The 27,165-nt window shown below is 48.7% G+C and overlaps 2 protein-coding genes across 2 annotated transcripts in view; one reads left to right on the top strand and one right to left on the bottom strand.

Moving 5' to 3' along the window:
- LOC142191151 (uncharacterized) overlaps nt 1–27,165 on the top strand; it is a 1,229,165-nt gene that overhangs the window by 874,770 nt on the left and 327,230 nt on the right. The window lies entirely within an intron of this gene.
- LOC142189702 (uncharacterized) overlaps nt 1–27,165 on the bottom strand; it is a 152,760-nt gene that overhangs the window by 83,683 nt on the left and 41,912 nt on the right. The gene's annotated exons all lie outside the window — the stretch shown is intronic.

Here is a 27,165-nt window from a genome sequence, read left to right as displayed (position 1 = left end):
AGTGGAGGGACCTGATACAGCCTAAGTACAGGGGGCAAAACAACTCAAACAACCAGTTTGGTGTATGGCTCCTGCAATCTCCCTCTCTTCCTCCTCTCTTCCCAACTACTGTAGTCCTGCTGCCTGCATGGACTCCTTCCTGTTCCCTCTGGTTCACCAGCTTCTAAAACAAGTAAGCATTAATGCAAGTAATGGTAATATGAATACAATTAATGCTATGAAATGTATTTATCCTCTATGCTTAGGATAGAGGATAAATACTGTATTGATGACCCCAGCCAGCCTGAATATAGGAGTGTGACTTAGTGGATATAAAACACACTTTCCTGCGTATGTTCCGCGCTTGCGTACTGGGTCGGGTGGTCTTGTTCATAACCCCACTGATATTGCTGCGGAGTTCCGCTCGTTTTACTCGAACTTGTATGATATTCACGGTCATTACGCGGATTTGGACCCGTCGGTGCTTAGAGACAAGATCCGACAGTATGTAGCCGACACTGCTCTTCCCTCTCTTTCTAGCTCTGACGCGGAAGCCCTTGAGTCGCCATTTACGTTAGAAGAAGTCGCCGCGGTAATCCAGTCTACACCCGCGGGTAAAGCGCCGGGACCGGACGGGTTCTCTGCTCGCTTTTATAAATGTTTCAGTTCCCTCCTTTCCCCGGATCTGGCGCGGGTGTTTAATAGTGTGGGGGATTCGTCTCCGTTCTCTGCGCAATCCTTGTCTGCCCTGATCACTGTGCTTCCTAAGCCTGGTAAGGACCCTGTATGCCCGGGGAGTTACCGGCCTATTTCCTTAATCAATATTGATGTGAAATTATATGCGAACTTGTTGGCGAATCGCCTCTCTTCCTTCATGCCTGCTTTGGTTCATAGTGATCAGGTCGGCTTTATCCCGGATCAGGAAGCGCGTGATAACGTTTGCAAAACTGTTCTGGCCATCTCTATAGCCCGCTCCTCTAAGGTTCCTCTTTGTTTGCTCTCAATCGATGCCGAGAAGGCATTTGATCGCATTCATTGGGGTTTTCTTCGGGAGACCCTTGCACAGATCGGGGTTGGCTCCGGTTTCCTGGGCAAGATTTTAGCTCTTTACGGGAATGCGTCGGCGCGAATCCGGGTGAACGGAGTGATCTCGGATTTTTTTCCGGTCCGCAATGGTACCCGCCAAGGTTGCCCCCTCTCGCCTTTGCTCTTTGCCTTGGTGATGGAGAATCTGGCGGTGGCGTTGCGTCGTTGCCCCGATGTCCACGGTATACAGTTGGGTTCCCGTATGGTCAAGGCGGCGCTATATGCGGATGATCTTCTGCTGTATGTCTCTGAACCACGGGTCTCGTTTCCGGCTGTCTTACGTGAATTCTCCCGCTTTGGTGCCCTTAGCAATTTTAAGGTCAATTTATCTAAGAGCGAGGCTCTTAATGTCTCACTTCCCCCTTCTGAGGCTGAGTTCCTGTCTCGGTCTTTTCCGTTTCGGTGGCAACCCTCTTCCTTCAAATACTTGGGGATCCGTTTTTCTCCTGATCCTGCTTCCCTGTTCCAACTTAATTATCTCCCGCTTTTGGATACTATTACCTCTGATCTACGTTCCTATGGAGCTCGTCTCCCCTCTTGGTTTAGTCGCATTCATGCCCTTAAGATGGATGTCCTCCCTCGGTTCTTGTACCTATTCCAGGCCTTGCCCATCCCTCTTCCCCGCGCCTTTTTAGCCAGGGTACAGTCGTTGTTCGGGAAGTTTGTGTGGGGTTCCTCTCGGAGCAGACTGGGGTTTAGTACTCTTGTCCGGCGTAAATATAGGGGTGGCGTTGGTCTCCCGGATGTGCGCCTTTACTTTCGTGCCTCGGTTTTGCTTCGTCTGTTCGATTGGCAGTTCCGTCGCCATGATAAGCAGTGGGTTTCCATCGAATTCGATCTGATTTCGTCTTCGCTTTCCTCTTGGCCATGGATCCCTCCGCACTTTCGTCCTAAATCCCCTGGCCTCTACGTTCTCCCTTCGCATTTTCTGAAAGTATGGGATCTGGTCCGTTCTTCTGGCCGCTTGGCCCGTGTCCCGGGCCCTTTGACTCCCCTCTTCGACAACCCTATGTTCCCTCCTGGCTGCTCGGTTGACCGGTTCCTCTGCTGGGACCGAGCGGATTCTACTTGTCTTCAGGAGGTGGCGGGTGATTCTCCGCTCCTTCCGTTCGCCCAGCTGTGTAGTTCTCACCCTGACCTGCGCCTCTCGTGGTTGGAGTACGCTCAACTCCAGTCCTTTCTGAAGCAGTTTTCGCTCACTCCTCGCCTCTCTTCTCCTCGTCTAGCCCTTGAATCCTATGTTGGGCGACAGACCCCCCCCCCCCTCGTGCCCTTTCGCTACTGTATGATGTTCTCCTCTCGGATGTCACTGCGGAACTCCCTCCCTACGTTGCCGCTTGGAACGCCGACCTTCCTGTGGGTTTGTCATCTGCGGATTGGGACCGGTCCTTTTTGCTATCTCACAAGCTGGCCCTCCCGTGTAGTGCTCAGGAGAGGAATTATAAGATTCTGTCCCGGTGGTATAGGTGTCCAGTGCTTCTCCATAGGATTTTTCCCGCTGTTCCGGACTTATGTTGGCGCTGTGGCTCCGCTAGGGGTACTATGTTGCGCATATGGTGGGACTGTGACGTTCTGCGCCCCTTTTGGGACGCGGTATTTTCTTTGTATTCCAGGGTCAGTGGGCGCTCAGTGACTGTCTCTCCCCAGCTGGCACTCCTGTCGGTTATCCCTGATAAGCTGTCGGAGATTAAGGAGGACCTCCTGGGGCACTTTCTTGTGGCCGCCAGGACCGTCATCTCTAGACACTGGCGCAGCTCTACCCCTCCCTCCTTGATTGAGTTCCTCCAGGAGTTCCTTCTTATTCAGCGGATGGAGACCTTGGTGGCGGAAGATTCCCCTGACTATTCAAAGTTTGAACTTCGTTGGCATCCCTGGGTTATGTTCCAGGAGTCGTCTGCCTTTTCTGCTGCCTTTGCTTGAGTGTGACATGGCCGTCTGTTTTCTTCTCCTTTTATTCTTTTGCTTCCGTTGTGGTTCTTTTAGTCTTCGTCTTGTGTTTGTTTGTTTGTTTCTTGTCTATTCCTTTTCCCTTTTTCCCTTTCTCGTTGGGCTATATTTGATTTGTGCGGAGGGGGGTCTTTTTTGGCCTCCCTGTCCGCGGTCTGTGATGTTTTTTCATTATTGCTCGACTTCATGTCTGTTGTTTATTCTGTATTGTTTTGAAAAATCTTTAATAAAACCGGTTTAAGTATAAAACCCACTTTCCTATTGTCTTCAATGGAAGCGCCATAGATAGCTGAATACTGTGCTTTAACTGCCATCAAAGAGTATAGGAGCGTGGGTTTGTATATCCACCAAGTGATACACCTATACTCAGGCTGGCTGGGGTCTGGCTGAGTTCATATTGGGGATAATAATTACCATAACCCCTACCCGTTCTCAGAATCAGTGAGGGTCTCAGCAGTCAGACTCCATCAATTAGGTATTTATCCTTTACTAGCCTCTGCCTGCGACTTCGTCTGCGGGTTGTTGGCATCGATGATCCGCCTAAATTTGCAAATTGCTGCCATCCATGGTTTGCCTGCTCCGGCATTTCAGCAGCTCTTAAGTTGTCCTGCTGCTGAACTTGTTCCTCACACCGAGCCTGTAATTGTTCTGGTATCTCAGCAGCTCGCTGGGACACTATATAATGACGTTGATGATCCGTTTTCTCCGGCGTTTCGGCAGTTCTCAAGCTGGCCTGCCGCTGAACTTGTTTCTTGCACTGTGCCTGGAATAGTTAGGGCTAGTTCACACGTGGGCAAAGAGACTAATTTTGACAGCGGATTTTGCTTCAAAATCAGCCCCTTTACAATGGAGCCCTAAGTGCACAGCTATTTTTTTTTTTTTTTTTTCTGCTAGCTTTTTTTTCTGCTAGCAGAAAAAGAAGCGACATGACCTTTCTTCAGGCGTTCTCCGCCTGAAGAAAGCAATAGAAGTGAATGGGAGGCGAAAACCGCACGTTTTTTTTCCCCGCGTTTTTATGCAAAAATAAGCGACGCTTTATTTTGCGAAAAAACCGCTAGCGTTTTTTTTCAGCCCATTCACTTTATAGGAGGGGAAAACAGCCTGGCTTTTTTTTGGAAGTTGTTTTTACAAAAAAAGCTCCATAAAAAGCTTGGCAAGGTAAAAAAAAATCTTCCTAATTAGGAAGCGTTTTTTTCAGGACCAAAATAAGCCAGGAGGTTTTTACGTGTGAACTAGCCCTAGTGTGTCTTTGCCTCTAAAGGGGTTAAGTCCTCTGCAGTGCTGAGAGCTAATTACAGGCTGTAGGCGGCTTCCAATCCCCTCTCTGATTACTCTTGCTCTTTACTATTTAAATCCGCTGTGCATGCTGTCAGATAATGGTCTTTAGACTTCAGTTTTTCATGTTTCAGAAGTGGTCTGTCTGCCTGAAACTGCTTATTCATCTGTGTCTGAGTCCTGGCCCATTCAGCCTTCCTTGTTGCCTATTCATACATACCATATGGATATTTGCTAAAAATTGAGCATACTGATCCAAGAATAGTTGTTCAGGGTGCAGTGAACCCTAGCCTTTTACTGCTTGGATGTTTGGACTTTTTGTAGGTGTTTTTTGTGTGTGTGATACTAAGTTCTGTTTATCCTTTCCATAGTGTCAATATTTCTGTGTTTCACATTTATTTTCTGTTCTATACTATATGTTCCCTCATATTCACCGTTATTCCAGTAGGACACCTGTGGGGGGGAATTTTCGGTATCTTACCTCTCCTTCATAAATGTGAAACAAGTCAGGTTTACTGTTTCCCTTGCAGGTAAGGGCTTGTTCACATCTGAGCCCGGTCTCCGTTCTGCAGGTTTCCGTTTCCTGCACAAAACAGAGGCAGGAGACGGAAACCTGCAGGACTCTTTCAAATCCATTCATTTGAATGGGTTTGAAAGATGTCCGGCCATGAGCGGCGGTGAACGTTTTATGCTCTCCACCGCGAAACCGTTTTTTTAAAATCGGACACAGAGTCGGACATGCAGTACTCTGTGTCCAATTTTAACAAAACGGTTTTGCGGCGGAGAGCATAAAATGCTCACCGCAGCTCATGGCCGGACCCGGTCTGATAGGTTTCCATCTTCTGCATGCAGAAGACGGAAACCACAGAATGGACTGCCGAACGCAGGTGTGAACCTAGCGTAAGTAATTTCTGCGGCATGTTCACGCCCACTCAGGTTAGTTAGCCGGGCTAATGGCTACTTCTAGTGTGCAAGGCAGCGTGTAGGAGTATAACACACTAGTTATTCCAAACTGCTCATACTATTGTCTTTGGTTTTCTTATGTGTTTTTCCTTCAACTTGGCTGAGAGGTTATTAGATAGGGGCCAGTCCATGGGCAGAGATCCCCAGACCATAACAATATCTCCATCTACCTGATCATCATCCTGTGGAAGAAGAGGACTGGGACATCTCTCCAGTGTTGTCCTCTTACTGGATCTACCTGTAGGAAACACAGACAGGGACTGAATTCATTCTGTACATACAAATAATGGAAGTCCATGTGTATATAGTCATGTCTATTACCTGCTGATGTGAGGGGCTGGTGGTCCTCCATCATCACCTCCTTGTACAGATCCTTGTGTCCTTCTAAATACTCCCACTCCTCCATGGAGAAATAGACAGCGACATCCTGACACCTTATAGGAACCTGACAACACAATGATACAGTCATCACCCCGACCCCTCCAGTTACTGTATAATGTCCCAGCATTCCCAGCAGTGTCACCTCTCCAGTCAGCAGCTCCAGCATCTTGTTGGTGAGTTCTAGGATCTTCTGTCCATTGATCTCCTCCTGTATCAGGGAGTGAGGTGGAGACCCTGGGATTGGGCTCAGGTTTCCTCCATATCCATCATATACAGGAGCTTGGCAGCGCCCACTAGAGGTCTTCTTCACTACTGTGTAATCCTGGTTAGGGGGAGACACATTAATAAATCTCACTACATACATGTCCAGAGTCCATCACCTCTCCAGTCATATCATCTGTTATTACTATAGATAAGAATGATGTCATGATGACATCATCAGAATCTCTCACCTCTCCAGTAAGCTGGTAGATGATCTCTAGGGTGAGATTTAATAGACTTTCCGCCATCTTGTTCCTGTCTCTTTCCATCCTTGATGGATCAATCAGGAATATTCTCTTATATAGAAGATACTGAGAGGATTCTATATTGTAGGAACCTGAATGGAGAGAAGATGAGACAATGTAATCACTACACGGAATCCCATGGAATAAATAGAAGAGTTGAGTCCCATTATTATCACCACCTCCTACTTCTGACGTCGGCAGCGTGTAGCTCAGGAAGGAAGTGACTTGTTGTGGGCCGGCTTGGTGGGTATATAAGGTGTGTGATAGGCTGAACAGAATCTCATTGTTGTCTCGGGTAAAGGGGACGATTTATCAGAGTTGCACAAGGGATGATTATTGGCTGTCGGGCCAAGGGTGACAGTATTTTTCCAACAGTGCAGGTTGTGACCTGTTCGTGTGCTGCTTTGGTCAAAATGTATTGTGAGCGGAGAAATGGCGCCATTGGGAATAACCAACGTGAAAACTGTGGAGAATCACGTGCCACTGATGTGACAACAGGTTCAAAGTAGAGATGGATTTTTGAATTTACCATTTTTTCCTGTTATACCATCCTGTGTCTGTGATTGATGCCACAATTTTTTAACTTTCTGGAATTAATAAAAGGAAGATTTTTTTAACACAAGGACACGCTGGACTTAAAGTTTTTATTGCGCTTACTGTGGATAGACCCACAACAGGCCACTGACACCCACCGGCTGCACCAGCAGGTACAGACATAACTAGATGGTTCCTACTGTATGTTCCAGCAGATAACTCTGACCCCATGGAATTATGTTAGAGAAGTAGAAGGAGCGGGCCCATTCTGCCATAGGAGTTTTTGACCAGCCTCAAGCGTACTGGCTGAGGGGTGTTCGGTGCTGCCTGGGGAGTTGCAACACAAATTGGATCTGGAAGAACCAAAACCTGATGCCGAACAGCCCAGGAGGCTCCAGCTGCTCTAGTAGAATGAGCCGTGCTACCCACTAAGGAGGGGAAGAAACCCTCAAAGAGGTGAGGAAGAGCCAAAGATACGGAGCTGACACTTACAGTCCTATGAAAAAGTTTGGGCACCCCTATTAATCTTAATCATTTTTAGTTCTAAATATTTTGGTGTTTGCAACAGCCATTTCAGTTTGATCTATCTAATAACTGATGGACACAGTAATATTTCAGGATTGAAATGAGGTTTATTGTACTAACAGAAAATCTGCAATATCTGAATTCAGAGCACTGTCGGCTTTCCAGCAGTATATAGAACTGCCTGTGCCCAAATCGATGAAAGGTCCTCTTTAAGTCTTCGACGCAGAGAAAGCCTTTGATCGCTTGGATTGGTCTTTTATGAGGGCCACTCTGGAGCGTTTTGGCTTCTCAAGAGCTTTCCTTTCAGCGCTCTCTGCTCTGTACTCTTTCCCTTTGGTGGTTGTTAAGCTCCCGCATGCTTCTTCATCCCCATTTTCCCTTCGTAATGGTAATTGCCAGGGCTGTCTCCGTTCCCCTCTTATTTTCACTCTTTGTATCGAGCCTCTTGCTGCTAAAATCAAGTCCAATTCTGATATTACTGGGATTAGGGTGCATGACCGCGACTTTAAAATCTGCCTTTTCTGCAGATTTTTTTTTTTTTTTAATGCAGATTGTGAGCCCCATATAGGGCTCACAATGTACATTTTTTTCCCCTATCAGTATGTCTTTGTGGAACAACACCTTGCAGGTGTTGTTCCTGGCAGGATTTGAACCCAGGACTCCAAGGCTACAGTGCTAACCACTGAGCCACCGTGTTGCTCCCTGGATGATGTTTTGTTGTCCCTCACAAACCCACACTACCCTTCCCACTACATATATATATATATATATATATATATATATATATATATATATATATATATATATACCGTATATACTCGAGTATAAGCCGACCCGAATATAAGCCGAGGCCCCTAATTTTACCACAAAAAACTGGGAAAACTTATTGACTCGAGTATAAGCCGAGGGGGGAAATGCAGCAGCTACTGGAAAATTTCAAAAATTAAAATGGTTGGAGTTTTTGGGTGCAGTAGGTGCTGGGGAAGAGGAGGGGGTGTTTTGTTTGTCTGTCTGCCCCTTCCCTGAGCTTGAGGACTTCTTCCCCCCCCCCCCACTTGGAATTCAGCCTGGCTGACTATAGGGTATCTGCAGTGCTCCTATTAACCCCTTCCTGACAGAACAGGAGCACTGCAGATCCCCTATATTCAGTAGACTGGGCACTGTCAGACACAGGGATACCTAATGTGTATATGTGTCACAGTCATTTTCTACTTTTGTGTCTATTCTAGGGAAAGGAGGGATTTAGAACTTCTAATTTTTATATTTTTTTTCAAGCTTCTTTTTTTCCCCACTATTTTATGGGAGGTTCTATACATTGATATTGCTGCTGGTCATAGACCTTCCCCCCCTAAAAAAAAAAAAAAATAATAATAATTTTTTTTTTTTTTTTTTGCTGACTCGAGTATAAGCCGAGGGGGCTTTTTCAGCACAAAAATTGTGCTGAAAAATTCGGCTTATACTCGAGTATATACGGTATATATAGGAAGGTCAGGAAAGGTCAGATCCTGATCGGCGATCGAGCAAATTTCACGATCGGAATCGCTGGAAAATGATCGAAAATCGGATTTTAAAGACGATCCTGAAATCTCAAGATCGGCTCAATCCTATATATGAGCTATTTATAATAACTATTAATAATAAGGCTGGGGAACTATTTTATAAGGGGGAGGGGTATGTATAAAAGGAACTATTCATAATAAATGGGGGGGTATATGTTATGTCAGTCCAGGTAGCTGCAACGGGGCTAAGGAATAGCAGTAGGGAATCTCACCCTGCACTACTCCCACTAGCTATCCCGGTCCCTGCCTCACGGGTGTGGGTCGGCTGTTCTCAGGCTAAGCCTGACCCCGACAGCACCTCTCTCATTGATACCGTAGGCCTAGAGGGAAGTGGGAGAAGGAATGCCCTATAAGATCTCTAGGGACTGGAGACTAAAGGGGGTCACCCCTAACGAACAAGTGAAGCTGCTACTGACAGGGACTGACAAGGGTGTGCGCTGACTAACAACACAAGCAGCACACAGGAAAAATGTGGGAAAGGATTCCCCCAAACCAATATGGGAAGGAACCTTACACTAGGAAACAAACACAGGGAAACTGAGTAGAAATCAAAGGATAAGGCAATTCACTCACACAGTCAATTATACACAGAGGGAGGATTGGTGAACACAGAAGGGAAAACACACAAACCAACTCGTTCACCCAAACCTCCCAAAAACCAACCACGGAACTTCCTCTATCCAAGATAACCACCTACTCCTCCTGCTAAGGCCTAGCTCTGTAAAAGCGACACTCAGCACAGAACCATGGGAGGCATGGGTTTAAATACAGAGTAGAGACCACTCCTCCCAGGTGCAAATGGGAGGACAGACTAATCAACCAGGAAATAAAGCTGCCTACCAGCAGTGCGCGTGTGCAAGTCAGAAGGTGTGCACCAATACCCACGACAGGACAACCCCGCAGCGCCAGGATGCCACCCCAGACACTGCGCAGCCAAAAACTCCCCAGGTAAGAAAAATAGAAAGCAATGAACCTAAATACTCCTAACAGGACCCTCCCCTCAAGGAGAAGACTCCGGATTCTCTAGGAGCATCCTTCTTCGGGAACTCCTTGTGGAATTTCTCCACGAGTCTGGGGGCTGACATATCCGACTCCAGGACCCAAGAATTATCCTCAGGACCGTATCCCTTCCATGCCACCAGATACCGTAGCTTCCCCCGAACATATTTGCTATCCAGAACTCGGGATATCTCATACTCCCCGGACTCAGAAACTGGTGGAACCTTAACTGGAGACGTTCCCTTCTTGGCCTTCTTTAACAAGGAGACATGGAACACCCGGTTTATCTTCCACCTTTTAGGTAGTTGCAGCTGCGCCGCCACTTCATTTACCATCTTGATGATCTTAAAAGGACCCACAAACCTGGGACCCAGCTTCTTGCTAGGAACCTTCAACCTGATATTCTTGGTGGACAACCAAACCATCTCACCAGGGAAGAACTGCAACTCTCCTCTCTTCCGATCCGCCTGGACCTTAGCCTGGTGCGACGCCCGCACCAGATTCTCTCGGATACGGGACCATACCCCCTGCAGCTTTTTAGAAAATAGCTCCTCCTCCGGAACTGGGGAAGAAATGGAAGAAAATACTCCGAAAACAGGATGTCTACCACCGGAGCAAAAAAAAGGTGTGGTACCTGTGGCATTGGAATCATGGTTGTTTAGGGAAAATTCTGCCAGGGGGAGAAAGGCAGCCCAATTATTCTGGTTCTCTCGAACAAAACACCTCAAAAACTGTTCCACATCCTGATTCTTCCTCTCTGTTTGTCCGTTAGACTCTGGGTGAAACCCGGAGGAAAACGACAGTGTAACTCCCAACCTGCTGCAAAAAGCCCGCCAGAATTTAGCCACAAATTGCGGTCCCCTGTCCGAAACGATCTCCTCAGGAAGACCATGCAACCTTACAATTTCTTTAATAAACGCCTCTGATAGTGTCTTGACACATGGCAGCCTGGAAAACGGGATCAAATGGCACATTTTCGTGAAGCGGTCAACGACTACCCAAATGACCGTGAAACCCTTAGACACCGGAAGGCCTGTGATGAAATCCATAGACAGATGAGTCCAAGGTGCCTTAGGAGGTTCCAATGGATGTAGAAGACCGTGGGGACGGGTATGCGACGCCTTGGCTCTTGCACAGACTGAACAATTTTGAACAAACTGCAAGACATCCTTACTCCACCCTGGCCACCAAAAATTCCTAGACACCAATCTCATGGTCTCTGAAACCCCCGGGTGACCAGCAAGAACCGACTCGTGACACTCCCTCAGGAGACTTTGTCGGAGAGTAGTTGGGACAAAAAGCTTGTTTCTAGGTATCTTGGAAGGTGCAGCGTGTTGCGCTTCGATCAAGGCCTTCTCCAATTTCACGCCCAATACTGCTACCACCACTCCATCCCCAAGAATAGTGGCAGGCGCCTCTCGTTCCTCCTCAGTCGACATATACCGGGATAAAGCATCAGCCTTAACATTCTTTGAACCCGGCACATAAGTCACGGTAAAATGGAACCGCGCAAAAAATAGAGCCCATCTGGCCTGCCGTGCATTTAATCTCTTCGCCGACCCAAGATAAACCAAATTCTTGTGGTCAGTAAATACCTGGACTGGCCTTCTGGCCCCCTCCAGGAAATGACGCCAATGTTCGAACGCTAGTTTTATTGCCAGTAGTTCCCTATCTCCGATGTCATAATTCCGTTCAGAGGCAGAGAATTTCTTAGAAAAGAAGGCACAGGGATGCGTACCCTCCTCGAACTCCTGAGAAAGTACTGCTCCCACCCCCACCGAGGAGGCATCCACCTCCACTCGGAAGGCCAACCTCTCATCCGGCTGTCTCAAAATGGGAGCGGACGGGAATCGCTTCTTCAGTTCTTCAAACGAAGCTAGCGCCTCTGGCGACCACTTAGCACAGTCAGCCCCCTTCTTAGTGAAGTCCGAGATAGGTTTCACAACCTCAGAAAATCCCTTGATAAACTGGCGATAATAGTTGGAGAACCCCAAGAACCGTTGGACCGCCTTTAGGTTCTCGGGTCGCGGCTACTCCAAGACTGCCCTGACCTTCTCAGGGTCCATCTCGAATCCCTTTTCCGATAGGATATAGCCAAGGAAACATAATTTATTGACCGCGAACACACATTTCTCCAGCTTAGCACTTAATTGGTTAACCCTCAGGAGATCTAAAACCTCTCTCACTCTCTCCCAATGAGTCTCCAAATCTGGGGTGTAAATGAGTATATCGTCCAGATAGACCACAACCCCCCTCCCTATGACGGCACTTAGTACATCATTAATAAAATTCTGAAAAAACGCAGGCGCATTGGTTAGACCGAAAGGCATCACAAGATTCTCAAAGTGTCCTAGGGGTGTGTTAAACGCTGTTTTCCACTCATCCCCCTTCTTGATTCTCAGCAAGTTATACGCCCCACGTAAATCTATTTTACTAAACCAGCAGGCTCCCGTAATCTGGCTGAATAGATCCGAGATCAACGGAATGGGATAGGGATTCCGCACCGTGATTTTGTTAATCTCCCTAAAATCCAAACAAGGGCGCAACCCTCCATCTTTCTTCTTTACAAAGAAAAACCCCACTGCTACTGGGGACTTAGATGGGCGAATATGCCCCACCTCTAGACTCCCCTCAATATACTCTTTGAGCGCCTCCCTCTCCGGAATAGTGAGATTGTACAACCGTGTCTTGGGTAGCACTGCATTTGGTATAAATTTAATCGAGCAATCATAGGTGCGATGTGGTGGTAATGTCTTGGCTGCCCTTTCCTCAAAGACCTCCCTGAACTCACATATTTCTTGAGGCAAATTGTCTATAGACAAAGACATAACGGATATGGGCAGACATCGACCATTACACCCCTGCCCCCAAGAAACTACTGACTTGGTCTCCCAGTTGATAATAGGGTTATGCTGCTTCAGCCAGGGCCACCCCAACACTACTTGTGCTGGTAACTTAGACAACAAGAACAAGTCAATCTCTTCCCTGTGGCCACCCACAATAAACTCCAGACCCTCCACCTGTTTGGAGATGACAGCTTGCTGTAGAGGGGTCTTATCAATAGCCCACACCGGTATCTGAGACTTCAAGACCAAAGGACTCACCCTTAATTGCTCACAAAACTCTGAGTCAATAAGGTTGACTGCCGAACCACAATCAACCAAAATCCGGCACTTCTGCCCATTTACCCATCCATCAAGGGTCAACCCGGCAGTCTGAGTACAGGAAATATGCACACCTCCCTCCTTAGTAGGTTTTCTCCCTTTACCCTCAATAGACCTGGGGTTATTACTCTCCTTGGCGAACCATTCTCTGGAGGGGCATACCCTTGCTACATGTCCCATCCCTCCACACACAAAACAGCGTACTGTGCGGGACCCTTCACTCTTTGGTCTAGCACTTCGCACAGTGGCCCCAATCTGCATGGGTTGGTCCCCCGGGTCCTCTCTAAAAACAGAGAATTGAGGAGGGCTAAGCCCCCAGGACTCTTGTCTCCACGCTCCCGGAGGCGCCGTCCAACTCTAATTGCCAGCTGCATGGCCTCATCTAGATCTCCCGGAACAGGGTGAGAAACTAGATGGTCTTTAACCTGGTCCGAGAGCCCTGTCTCAAACTGACTAAGTAGAGCGGGGTCATTCCAGTGTACTTCTGCTGCCCACCTACGAAACTCTGTGCAATATTTCTCTATAGCGTGATCCCCTTGCACCAAACGTCGTAGGTTATACTCAGCCTGCGTACCCTGTCTGGGTCGTCATACAGTAACCCCATTGTGGAGAAAAACGCCTCTGCAGTTAGTAAGCAAGCTGAGTCGGCTGGTAACGAATGTGCCCAGATGAGGGGATCATCTCTCAAAAAAGTAATAATAATCCAAACTCTCTGTACCTCAGAACCGGAGGAAAACGGCCGTAGCCGGAAATACAAAAGACAGTCCTTTTGAAATCGGAAAAAATCTGACCTCTTACCTCGGAAGGGTTCAGGTAAGCTGACTTTTGGCTCCAGAGGCCGACCCACAGGGGCACTACTCACCTGCCTCTGTATGCCCTCCACCTGAGAGGCTGTGTATTGAGCCAACTGCTGTAACTGAGATATGTCAGGAGCTTGGATGGCTTCCATTCGTAGCTTAATCCCCTCCATCTCAGTGGAGATCTGCTGCACCGCCTGGTACAACTGTTTCAGGTCCGTCATAATGCAAACAAACCTTCTTTTTTTTTTTTTTTACCGGCTGAGTGTACTGTTATGTCAGTCCAGGTAGCTGCAACGGGGCTAAGGAATAGCAGTAGGGAATCTCGCCCTGCACTACTCCCACTAGCTATCCCGGTCCCTGCCTCACGGGTGTGGGTCGGCTGTTCTCAGGCTAAGCCTGACCCCGACAGCTCCTCTCTCATTGATATCGTAGGCCTAGAGGGAAGTGGGAGAAGGAATGCCCTATAAGATCTCTAGGGACTGGAGACTAAAGGGGGTCACCCCTAACGAACAAGTGAAGCTGCTACTGACAGGGACTGATAAGGGTGTGCGCTGACTAACAACATAAGCAGCACACCGGAAAAATGTGGGAAAGGATTCCCCCAAACCAATATGGGAAGGAACCTTACACTAGGAAACAAACACAGGGAAACTGAGTAGAAATCAAAGGATAAGGCAATTCACTCACACAGTCAATTATACACAGAGGGAGGATTGGTGAACACAGAAGGGAAAACACACAAACCAACTCGTTCACCCAAACCTCCCAAAAACCAACCACGGAACTTCCTCTATCCAAGATAACCACCTACTCCTCCTGCTGAGGCCTAGCTCTGTAAAAGCGACACTCAGCACAGAACCATGGGAGGCATGGGTTTAAATACAGAGTAGAGACCACTCCTCCCAGGTGCAAATGGGAGGACAGACTAATCAACCAGGAGATAAAGCTGCCTACCAGCAGTGCGCGCGTGCAAGTCAGAAGGTGTGCACCAATACCCACGACAGGACAACCCCGCAGCGCCAGGATGCCACCCCAGACACTGCGCAGCCAAAAACTCCCCAGGTAAGAAAAATAGAAAGTAATGAACCTAAATACTCCTAACAGTATAAGGATGATATGATGTATTGTTAATAAAGCTAAGGTATTAGGCCCAAATGAATGGGCCTAGCCAGGAAAGAGGTGTCGCGAGGCGTATGTCCGAGGCTGAATGAGCCACAGAATCGGCCTGAAGAAAGGGCAGGTCGCTTCTTTTTTCCGCCAGAAGTAACAAACCACTCACGGAAAAAGGAAATAACCGGCTACAATTGACTTCAATGGATGGTTGTTTTTGAGCTGGATTTTGCTGCGTATTTTGGGTTAAAATCCAGCCCAAAAAACCCTGTATGAACCCAGCCTTAGAGTTATTAACAGTAAGTCCGCCACTTATAAATTGCCCTGAAAGTTTTGAAACCAAGCCCTGTTAGTAAATATGTTTCTCCTTTATTAGTAATAAACCCCTTTAATTTCTCAAAAAAATAATAAACCTTTTACTCACCTTCCCAGGCTCCCCACTTTGTCCTGAGGCTGAAGTCTCTCCCTGCTAGTGACTTCCGGAGCAGGACCTGCTATAACGTCACTACACCATGCTCCCTGCACAGGTCCTGCTCAGTTTTATATGTAGAGATCTATTGAAGAGCAGGGACTAAAGCTCCCATCACTATAATAGATCTTCATGCCCATAGTATTAACGTACATAGCACCCCAATACACTTGTAACTAGGGCTCCCCTGATCCAGACCACCAGACCAAAGGCCTGATTCTGCGGATCCCAGGGCCCTAATGGGCATTTGCCCAGTTCCCACCCCTCCCAACACCGGCCCAAGTTATAGTGTGTGAGGGCCACAAGGAGGACATTATAGTGAGTGGGGACCACAAGGAGGACATTATAGTGTGTGGGGGCCACGCGGAGGATATTATAGTGTGCGGGGGCCACAAGGAGGACATTATAGTGTGTGGGGGCCACGCGGAGGATATTATAGTGTGCGGGGGCCACAAGGAGGACATTATAGTGTGCGGGGGCCACAAGGAGGACATTATAGTGTGTGGGGACCACAAGGAAGACATTATAGTGTGCAGAGGCCACAAGGAGGACATTATAGTGTGTGGGGGCCACAAGGAGGACATTATAGTGTGTGGGGGCCACAGGGAGAACATTATAGTGTGTGAGGGCCACAGGGAGGACATTATAGTGTGTAGGGGCCACGAGGAGGGTGACTGAATGTATGAGAAGGGCTGAGAGCGAGCACTTACCTCCTCGGGTACAGCAGCCGTCTGCTCACAGGACCTGTGATGATGTCATAGGAGTGGGAGGAGTGAAGGAGTCACATTATCAGGTCCTGCAGTTATTGCTTTATCTGTGCAGAAGACACTAAATCCTATAGAGCGAAAGGACCTGTGATGATGTCACAGAATCACAGGACCAGATATTAGAGGTCGCTGCAGAGCGGTCTGTGTGTGATGTGTATGTAGTAGAGCTGTGTGTGTGTGATGTGTGTGTAGCTGAGCCGTCTGTGTGTAACGTGTATGTACTGGAAGTACAGCGAGATCCAATGGATTGAAGCCCAAGAAAAAGAAGACCCCCCCGATGGTGCTCACAATGTCTTCAACGCTCAAGTGATTGAAAATAACACCGGTAGAGATGAGCGAACACTAAAATGTCCGAGGTTCGAAATCCGATTCGAACAGCCGCACACTGTTGGACTGTTCGAACGGAATTCGAACCCCATTATAGTCTATGGGGGGAAATGCTCGTTTCAGGGGTACGCAAAATTCGATAAAATCATACTTACCAAGTCCACGAGTGACGGTCGGGCTGGATTCTGCTTGAAGTCTTCTCCCGGCGCAGGGTCCCCGCATCTTCTTCCGGGTGGAATTCACTCTGCCTAGGCATCCGGCCTAGGCAGAGCTGACTGCGCATGCCTAGGCAGAGTGAATTCCACCCGGAAGAAGACGCGGGGACGCAGCGCGGAGAAGACTTCGGAAAGGTAGGAGAAGAACCAGCGTTGATTGGCAGAATGTATAGCATTCTGCCAATCAACGCTGGTTCTGCATCGAACCTTAAACTTCGAACAGCTAGTAGTGTTCGATCGAGTACGAGTATTTCGAATACTGTAGTATTCGATCGAACACCTACTCGATCGAACACTACTCGCTCATCTCTAAACATCGGTTATTATTATTTATTACGCGTTTCGAAGTTGGATACAAACACGACCTCTTCATCAGATCTAGTTAAGTTAATAAAAAAAACTGAACAGAAAACCAAAAAATAAATATAAAAACAATTATAAATACATCTCATTAAAAGTTAAACAATCTATAACTCCATAGTAATATATTCATGTATGACAAGCTTTCCAATGTTTATACAAAATTGTAGACAGTACATATACAGTATATATAAGTACAAGTGTACTTCCAGTATCTTCCAACAGCTCTATCCACCAGGAGAGCTGTTTAATCCCAAGGTGGCGAACCATTGTCTGGATACCAATCAACTCCTATTTTACCCAATTTGAGAGGACAACAGTCCTAGGAAACGTATGTGACTTTTTTGAGGACAAGTTTCCAAACTTGACCCAATTTAATATTTCTATAAGGAAGCGCAAGATATCCTTCTTTTTTGGTTCCTCTCCATCCAGAATGTGACGTGTATGTGGCGGAGCCCTCTGTGTGTGATGTGTATGTAGCTGAGCCGTTTGTGTGTGGTGTGTATGTAGCGGAGCCGTTTCTGTATGACGTGTATGTAGCGGAGACATCTGTGTGTGATGTGTATGTAGCTGAGTCGTCTGTGTGTGATGTGTATGTGGTGGAGCCATCTGTATGTGATGTGTATGTAGCAGAGCTGTCTGTATGTGACGTGCATGTAGCGGAGACATCTGTGTGTGACATGTATGTAGCGGAGCCATCTGTATGTGACGTGTATGTGGTGGAGCTGTCTGTGTGTGACGTGTATGTAGCAGAGACATCTGTGTGTGACATGTATGTAGCTGAGTCGTCTGTGTGTGACGTGTATGTAGCTGAGCCATCTGTGTATGACGTGTATGCAGCGGAGCTGTTTGTGTGACGTGTATGTAGCGGAGCCGTCTGTGTGTGATGTGTATGTAGCTGAGCCGTTTGTGTGTGGTGTGTATGTAGCGGAGCCGTTTCTGTATGACGTGTATGTAGCGGAGACATCTGTGTGTGATGTGTATGTAGCTGAGTCGTCTGTGTGTGATGTGTATGTGGTGGAGCCATCTGTATGTGATGTGTATGTAGCAGAGCTGTCTGTATGTGACGTGCATGTAGCGGAGACATCTGTGTGTGACATGTATGTAGCGGAGCCATCTGTATGTGACGTGTATGTGGTGGAGCTGTCTGTGTGTGACGTGTATGTAGCAGAGACATCTGTGTGTGACATGTATGTAGCTGAGTCGTCTGTGTGTGACGTGTATGTAGCTGAGCCATCTGTGTATGACGTGTATGCAGCGGAGCTGTTTGTGTGACGTGTATGTAGCGGAGCCGTCTGTGTGTGATGTGTATGTAGCGGAGCCGTCTGTGTGTGACATGTATGTAGCGGAGCCATCTGTATGTGACGTGTATGTGGTGGAGCTGTCTGTGTGTGACGTGTATGTAGCGGAGACATCTGTGTGTGACATGTATGTAGCTGAGTCGTCTGTGTGTGACGTGTATGTAGCTGAGCCATCTGTGTGTGACGTGTATGTAGCTGAGCCATCTGTGTGTGCCGTGTATGCAGCGGAGCTGTTTGTGTGTGACGTGTATGTAGCGGAGCTGTCTGTGTGTGACATGTATGTAGCGGAGCCGTCTGTGTATGATGTGTATGTAGCGGAGACATCTGTGTGTGACGTGTATGTAGCTGAGTCGTCTGTGTGTGATGTGTATGTGGTGGAGCCATCTGTATGTGACGTGTGTGTAGCAGAGCTGTCTGTATGTGACGTGTATGTAGTGGGGCCGTCTGTGTGTGATGTGTATGTAGCGGAGCCATCTGCGTGTGACGTGTATGTAGCGGAGCCATCTGCGTGTGACGTGTATGTAGCTGAGCCATCTGTGTATGACGTGTGTGCAGCTTTGCTGTTTGTGTGTGACGTGTATGTAGCTGAGCCATCTGTGTGTGACGTGTATGCAGCGGAGCCGTCTGTATGTGACGTGTATGTAGTGGAGCCGTCTGTGTGTGATGTGTATGTAGCGGAGACATCTGTGTGTGACATGTATGTAGCTGAGTCGTCTGTGTGTGATGTGTATGTAACGGAGACATCTGTGTGTGACATGTATGTAGCGGAGCCGTCTGTGTGTGACGTGTATGTAGCTGAGTCGTCTGTGTGTGACGTATATGTAGCTGAGCCATCTGTGTGTGACCTTTATGTAGCAGACCTGTGTGTGTGACGTGTATGTAGTTGAGTTGTGTGTGATGTGTATGTAGCGGAGCTGTGAGTGTGACGTGTATGTAGCAGACCTGTGTGTGTGACATGTATGTAGTTGAGGTGTGTGTGACATGTATGTAGCGAAGCTGTATATGTGAAGTGTATGTAGCAGACCTGCGTGTGTGACATGTATGTAGTTGAGTTGTGTGTGACGTATGTAGTGGAGCTGTGTGTGTGACGTGTATGTAGTTGAGTTGTGTGCGATGTGTATGTAGCTGAGCCGTCTGTGTGTGACCTTTATGTAGCAGACCTGTGTGTGTGACGTGTATGTAGTTGAGTTGTGTGTGACGTGTATGTAGTGGAGCTGTGTGTGTGTGACGTGTATGTAGTGAGACACCCATAAATCACTGAAAACACTGCTAATGGTATGAATGCATTTATTGATCTATTAAGATAAAAGTCTGACGATATGAGAATCTCCAGATACTTCTTGTTCCTCCAGGTTCTGACTATAGAATATGCAATGATACATGTTGAACCATTTCCTTATTAAGTGACTTGTATTTGCAGATACACAAATATATCGCACACACTAGACACTGCAAGAGAAAAGAATGGAGCAGATTTACTAAAAGAAGGTGCAAATTTAGCCCACACCCCTCCTCCACACAAGCTGGACACGTGTGTAAGATGTTGTGTATTAGGCTGAGGCCCCGCAGTCAGGAGTGAATAGAAATAGAGAATATACAGGAGGCTCTTAGATGTTTCCCTTCTGTTAAATCCACTCCTGAATTTGGCTCAAAAAACTGCAGCAATATCTGCAACAAAAAAAGCTGTGTTTTCGCAATGTGGGGTTTTAGCCTTAGGGGGGACATAAATACCGTAAAAATAGCGCAGTGTTTTACAGTCACTGTAGAGTGGACAGAATCCTAGCGAGCATGCTGAGATTTCCACAACTATTGTGGATTTGGAATTCGCAGCCTGTCATTTATATCTACGGAAACGCCGGCGGTTTCCTGATCGGTGCAATGGAAGCAGAAAGTCTGCAGAGGAAAAGGGTGAGAAGCGCTACGGGAAAAACGGCTTATCTGCTGTGGTATGTTACACGGGGTCACAGCCTAAACACTTGATAAATGAAGCACACGGTATGTTAGACAGATTTCTGGTGCATTTTTCTCAATAATATATTTATAACAGTAGCATGACTAGGAATAGCTGGGCCTCAAGATTAACATTGGACATAGGGAACCAACCGCCTGCACACAGTATTATGTCCCATAGTGGCCCCTGCACACAGTATTATGTCCCATAGTGGCCCCTGCACACAGTATTATGTCCCATAGTGGCCCCTGCACACAGTATTATCCCCCATAGTGGCCCCTGTACACAGTATTATCCCCCATAGTGCCCCCTGCACACAGTATTATCCCCCATAGTGGCCCCTGCACACAGTATTATGTCCCATAGTGGCCCCTGCACACGGTATTATCCCCCATAGTGGCCCCTGCACACAGTATTATCCCCCATAGTGGCCCCTGCACACAGTATTATGCCCCATAGTGGTCCCTGCACACAGTATTATCCCCCATAGTGACCCCTGCACACAGTATTATGTCCCATAGTGGCCCCTGCACACAGTATTATCCCCCATAGTGGCCCCTGCACACAGTATTATAGCCCATAGTGGCCCCTGCACACGGTATTATCCCCCATATTGACCCCTGCACACAGTATTATCCCCCATAGTGGCCCCTGCACACAGTATTATAGCCCATAGTGGCCCCTGCACACAGTATTATCCCCCATAGTGGCCCCTGCACACAGTATTATCCCCCATAGTGGCCCCTGCACACAGTATTATGCCCCATAGTGGTCCCTGCACACAGTATTATCCCCCATAGTGACCCCTGCACACAGTATTATGTCCCATAGTGGCCCCTGCACACAGTATTATGCCCCATAGTGGCCCCTGCACACAGTATTATGTCCCATAGTGGCCCCTGCACACAGTATTATGTCCCATAGTGGCCCCTGCACACAGTATTATGCCCCATAGTGGTCCCTGCACACAGTATTATCCCCCATAGTGCCCCCTGCACACAGTATTATCCCCCATAGTGGCTCCTGCACACAGTATTATCCCCCATAGTGGCCCCTGCACACAGTATTATGCCCCATAGTGGCCCCTGCACACAGTATTATGTCCCATAGTGGCCCCTGCACACAGTATTATGTCCCATAGTGGCCCCTGCACACAGTATTATGTCCCATAGTGGCCCCTGCACACAGTATTATGTCCCATAGTGGTCCCTGCACACAGTATTATGTCCCATAGTGGCCCCTGCACACAGTATTATCCCCCATAGTGCCCCCTGCACACAGTATTATCCCCCATAGTGGCCCCTGCACACAGTATTATGTCCCATAGTGGCCCCTGCACACAGTATTATGTCCCATAGTGGCCCCTGCACACAGTATTATGCCCCATAGTGGTCCCTGCACACAGTATTATCCCCCATAGTGACCCCTGCACACAGTATTATGTCCCATAGTGGCCCCTGCACACAGTATTATCCCCCATAGTGCCCCCTGCACACAGTATTATCCCCCATAGTGGCTCCTGCACACAGTATTATCCCCCATAGTGGCCCCTGCACACAGTATTATGCCCCATAGTGGCCCCTGCACACAGTATTATGTCCCATAGTGGCCCCTGCACACAGTATTATGTCCCATAGTGGCCCCTGCACACAGTATTATGTCCCATAGTGGTCCCTGCACACAGTATTATGTCCCATAGTGGCCCCTGCACACAGTATTATCGCCCATAGTGGCCCCTGCACACAGTATTATCCCCCATAGTGGCCCCTGCACACAGTATTATGTCCCATAGTGGCCCCTGCACACAGTATTATGCCCCATAGTGGCCCCTGCACACAGTATTATGTCCCATAGTGGCCCCTGCACACAGTATAATGTCCCATAGTGACCCCTGCACACAGTATTATGTCCCATAGTGGCCCCTGCACACAGTATTATGCCCCATAGTGGCCCCTGCACACAGTATTATGTCCCATAGTGGCCCCTGCACACAGTATTATCCCCCATAGTGCCCCCTGCACACAGTATTATCCCCCATAGTGGCCCCTGCACACAGTATTATCCCCCATAGTGGCCCCTGCACACAGTATTATGTCCCATAGTGGCCCCTGCACACAGTATTATGTCCCATAGTGGCCCCTGCACACAGTATTATGTCCCATAGTGGTCCCTGCACACAGTATTATGTCCCATAGTGGCCCCTGCACACAGTATTATCGCCCATAGTGGCCCCTGCACACAGTATTATCCCCCATAGTGGCCCCTGCACACAGTATTATGTCCCATAGTGGCCCCTGCACACAGTATTATGCCCCATAGTGGCCCCTGCACACAGTATTATGTCCCATAGTGGCCCCTGCACACAGTATTATCCCCCATAGTGCCCCCTGCACACAGTATTATCCCCCATAGTGGCCCCTGCACACAGTATTATCCCCCATAGTGGCCCCTGCACACAGTATTATGTCCCATAGTGGCCCCTGCACACAGTATTATGTCCCATAGTGGCCCCTGCACACAGTATTATGTCCCATAGTGGTCCCTGCACACAGTATTATGTCCCATAGTGGCCCCTGCACAAGGTATTATCGCCCATAGTGGCCCCTGCACACAGTATTATCCCCCATAGTGGCCCCTGCACACAGTATTATGTCCCATAGTGGCCCCTGCACACAGTATTATGCCCCATAGTGGCCCCTGCACACAGTATTATGTCCCATAGTGGCCCCTGCACACAGTATTATCCCCCATAGTGCCCCCTGCACACAGTATTATCCCCCATAGTGGCCCCTGCACACAGTATTATCCCCCATAGTGGCCCCTGCACACAGTATTATGTCCCATAGTGGCCCCTGCACACAGTATTATGTCCCATAGTGGCCCCTGCACACAGTATTATGTCCCATAGTGGTCCCTGCACACAGTATTATGTCCCATAGTGGCCCCTGCACACAGTATTATCGCCCATAGTGGCCCCTGCACACAGTATTATCCCCCATAGTGGCCCCTGCACACAGTATTATGTCCCATAGTGGCCCCTGCACACAGTATTATGCCCCATAGTGGCCCCTGCACACAGTATTATGTCCCATAGTGGCCCCTGCACACAGTATTATCCCCCATAGTGCCCCCTGCACACAGTATTATCCCCCATAGTGGCCCCTGCACACAGTATTATCCCCCATAGTGGCCCCTGCACACAGTATTATGTCCCATAGTGGCCCCTGCACACAGTATTATCCCCCATAGTGCCCCCTGCACACAGTATTATCCCCCATAGTGGCCCCTGCACACAGTATTATCCCCCATAGTGGCCCCTGCACACAGTATTATCCCCCATAGTGCCCCCTGCACACAGTATTATCCCCCATAGTGGCCCCTGCACACAGTATTATCCCCCATAGTGGCCCCTGCACACAGTATTATGTCCCATAGTGGCCCCTGCACACAGTATTATCCCCCATAGTGCCCCCTGCACACAGTATTATCCCCCATAGTGGCCCCTGCACACAGTATTATCCCCCATAGTGGCTCCTGCACACAGTATTATGTCCCATAGTGGTCCCTGCACACAGTATTATGCCCCATAGTGACCCCTGCACACAGTATTATGTCCCATAGTGGCCCCTGCACACAGTATTATGTCCCATAGTGGCCCCTGCACACAGTATTATGTCCCATAGTGGCCCCTGCACACAGTATTATGTCCCATAGTGGCCCCTGCACACAGTATTATGTCCCATAGTGGCCCCTGCACACAGTATTATCCCCCATAGTGCCCCCTGCACACAGTATTATCCCCCATAGTGGCCCCTGCACACAGTATTATCCCCCATAGTGGCCCCTGCACACAGTATTATGTCCCATAGTGACCCCTGCACACAGTATTATGTCCCATAGTGACCCCTGCACACAGTATTATCCCCCATAGTGGCCCCTGCACACAGTATTATGCCCCATAGTGGCCCCTGCACACAGTATTATGCCCCATAGTGGCCCCTGCACACAGTATTATGTCCCATAGTGGCCCCTGCACACAGTATTATCCCCCATAGTGGCCCCTGCACACAGTATTATGCCCCATAGTGGCCCCTGCACACAGTATTATGCCCCATAGTGACCCCTGCACACAGTATTATGTCCCATAGTGGCCCCTGCACACAGTATTATGCCCCATAGTGACCCCTGCACACAGTATTATGTCCCATAGTGGCCCCTGCACACAGTATTATCCCCCATAGTGGCCCCTGCACACAGTATTATGTCCCATAGTGGCCCCTGCACACAGTATTATCCCCCATAGTGCCCCCTGCACACAGTATTATCCCCCATAGTGGCCCCTGCACACAGTATTATCCCCCATAGTGGCCCCTGCACACAGTATTATGCCCCATATGGCCCCTGCACACAGTATTATGTCCCATAGTGACCCCTGCACACAGTATTATGCCCCATAGTGGCCCCTGCACACAGTATTATCCCCCATAGTGGCCCCTGCACACAGTATTATGCCCCATAGTGGCCCCTGCACACAGTATTATGCCCCATAGTGGCCCCTGCACACAGTATTATGTCCCATAGTGGCCCCTGCACACAGTATTATCCCCCATAGTGGCCCCTGCACACAGTATTATGTCCCATAGTGGCCCCTGCACACAGTATTATCCCCCATAGTGCCCCCTGCACACAGTATTATCCCCCATAGTGGCCCCTGCACACAGTATTATGCCCCATAGTGGCCCCTGCACACAGTATTATGTCCCATAGTGACCCCTGCACACAGTATTATGTCCCATAGTGGCCCCTGCACACAGTATTATGTCCCATAGTGGCCCCTGCACACAGTATTATGTCCCATAGTGGCCCCTGCACACAGTATTATGTCCCATAGTGGCCCCTGCACACAGTATTATGTCCCATAGTGGCCCCTGCACACAGTATTATGCCCCATAGTGACCCCTGCACACAGTATTATGTCCCATAGTGGCCCCTGCACACAGTATTATCCCCCATAGTGGCCCCTGCACACAGTATTATGTCCCATAGTGGCCCCTGCACACAGTATTATCCCCCATAGTGCCCCCTGCACACAGTATTATCCCCCATAGTGGCCCCTGCACACGGTATTATAGCCCATAGTGGCCCCTGCACACGGTATTATCCCCCATAGTGGCCCCTGCACACGGTATTATCCCCCATAGTGGCCCCTGCACACAGTATTATGCCCCATAGTGGTCCCTGCACACAGTATTATCCCCCATAGTGACCCCTGCACACAGTATTATGTCCCATAGTGGCCCCTGCACACAGTATTATCCCCCATAGTGGCCCCTGCACACGGTATTATAGCCCATAGTGGCCCCTGCACACGGTATTATCCCCCATATTGACCCCTGCACACAGTATTATCCCCCATAGTGGCCCCTGCACACAGTATTATAGCCCATAGTGGCCCCTGCACACAGTATTATCCCCCATAGTGGCCCCTGCACACAGTATTATGCCCCATAGTGGTCCCTGCACACAGTATTATCCCCCATAGTGACCCCTGCACACAGTATTATGTCCCATAGTGGCCCCTGCACACAGTATTATGCCCCATAGTGGCCCCTGCACACAGTATTATGTCCCATAGTGGCCCCTGCACACAGTATTATGTCCCATAGTGGCCCCTGCACACAGTATTATGCCCCATAGTGGTCCCTGCACACAGTATTATCCCCCATAGTGACCCCTGCACACAGTATTATGTCCCATAGTGGCCCCTGCACACAGTATTATCCCCCATAGTGCCCCCTGCACACAGTATTATCCCCCATAGTGGCTCCTGCACACAGTATTATCCCCCATAGTGGCCCCTGCACACAGTATTATGCCCCATAGTGGCCCCTGCACACAGTATTATGTCCCATAGTGGCCCCTGCACACAGTATTATGTCCCATAGTGGCCCCTGCACACAGTATTATGTCCCATAGTGGTCCCTGCACACAGTATTATGTCCCATAGTGGCCCCTGCACACAGTATTATCGCCCATAGTGGCCCCTGCACACAGTATTATCCCCCATAGTGGCCCCTGCACACAGTATTATGTCCCATAGTGGCCCCTGCACACAGTATTATGCCCCATAGTGGCCCCTGCACACAGTATTATGTCCCATAGTGGCCCCTGCACACAGTATAATGTCCCATAGTGACCCCTGCACACAGTATTATGTCCCATAGTGGCCCCTGCACACAGTATTATGCCCCATAGTGGCCCCTGCACACAGTATTATGTCCCATAGTGGCCCCTGCACACAGTATTATCCCCCATAGTGCCCCCTGCACACAGTATTATCCCCCATAGTGGCCCCTGCACACAGTATTATCCCCCATAGTGGCCCCTGCACACAGTATTATGTCCCATAGTGGCCCCTGCACACAGTATTATGTCCCATAGTGGCCCCTGCACACAGTATTATGTCCCATAGTGGTCCCTGCACACAGTATTATGTCCCATAGTGGCCCCTGCACACAGTATTATCGCCCATAGTGGCCCCTGCACACAGTATTATCCCCCATAGTGGCCCCTGCACACAGTATTATGTCCCATAGTGGCCCCTGCACACAGTATTATGCCCCATAGTGGCCCCTGCACACAGTATTATGTCCCATAGTGGCCCCTGCACACAGTATTATCCCCCATAGTGCCCCCTGCACACAGTATTATCCCCCATAGTGGCCCCTGCACACAGTATTATCCCCCATAGTGGCCCCTGCACACAGTATTATGTCCCATAGTGGCCCCTGCACACAGTATTATGTCCCATAGTGGCCCCTGCACACAGTATTATGTCCCATAGTGGTCCCTGCACACAGTATTATGTCCCATAGTGGCCCCTGCACACAGTATTATCGCCCATAGTGGCCCCTGCACACAGTATTATCCCCCATAGTGGCCCCTGC

This window comes from Leptodactylus fuscus, chromosome 1 (genome assembly GCF_031893055.1).
Source record: "Leptodactylus fuscus isolate aLepFus1 chromosome 1, aLepFus1.hap2, whole genome shotgun sequence".
Taxonomy (NCBI): Eukaryota; Metazoa; Chordata; class Amphibia; order Anura; family Leptodactylidae; genus Leptodactylus; species Leptodactylus fuscus.
This window is presented reverse-complemented; position numbering and strand designations above follow the sequence as displayed.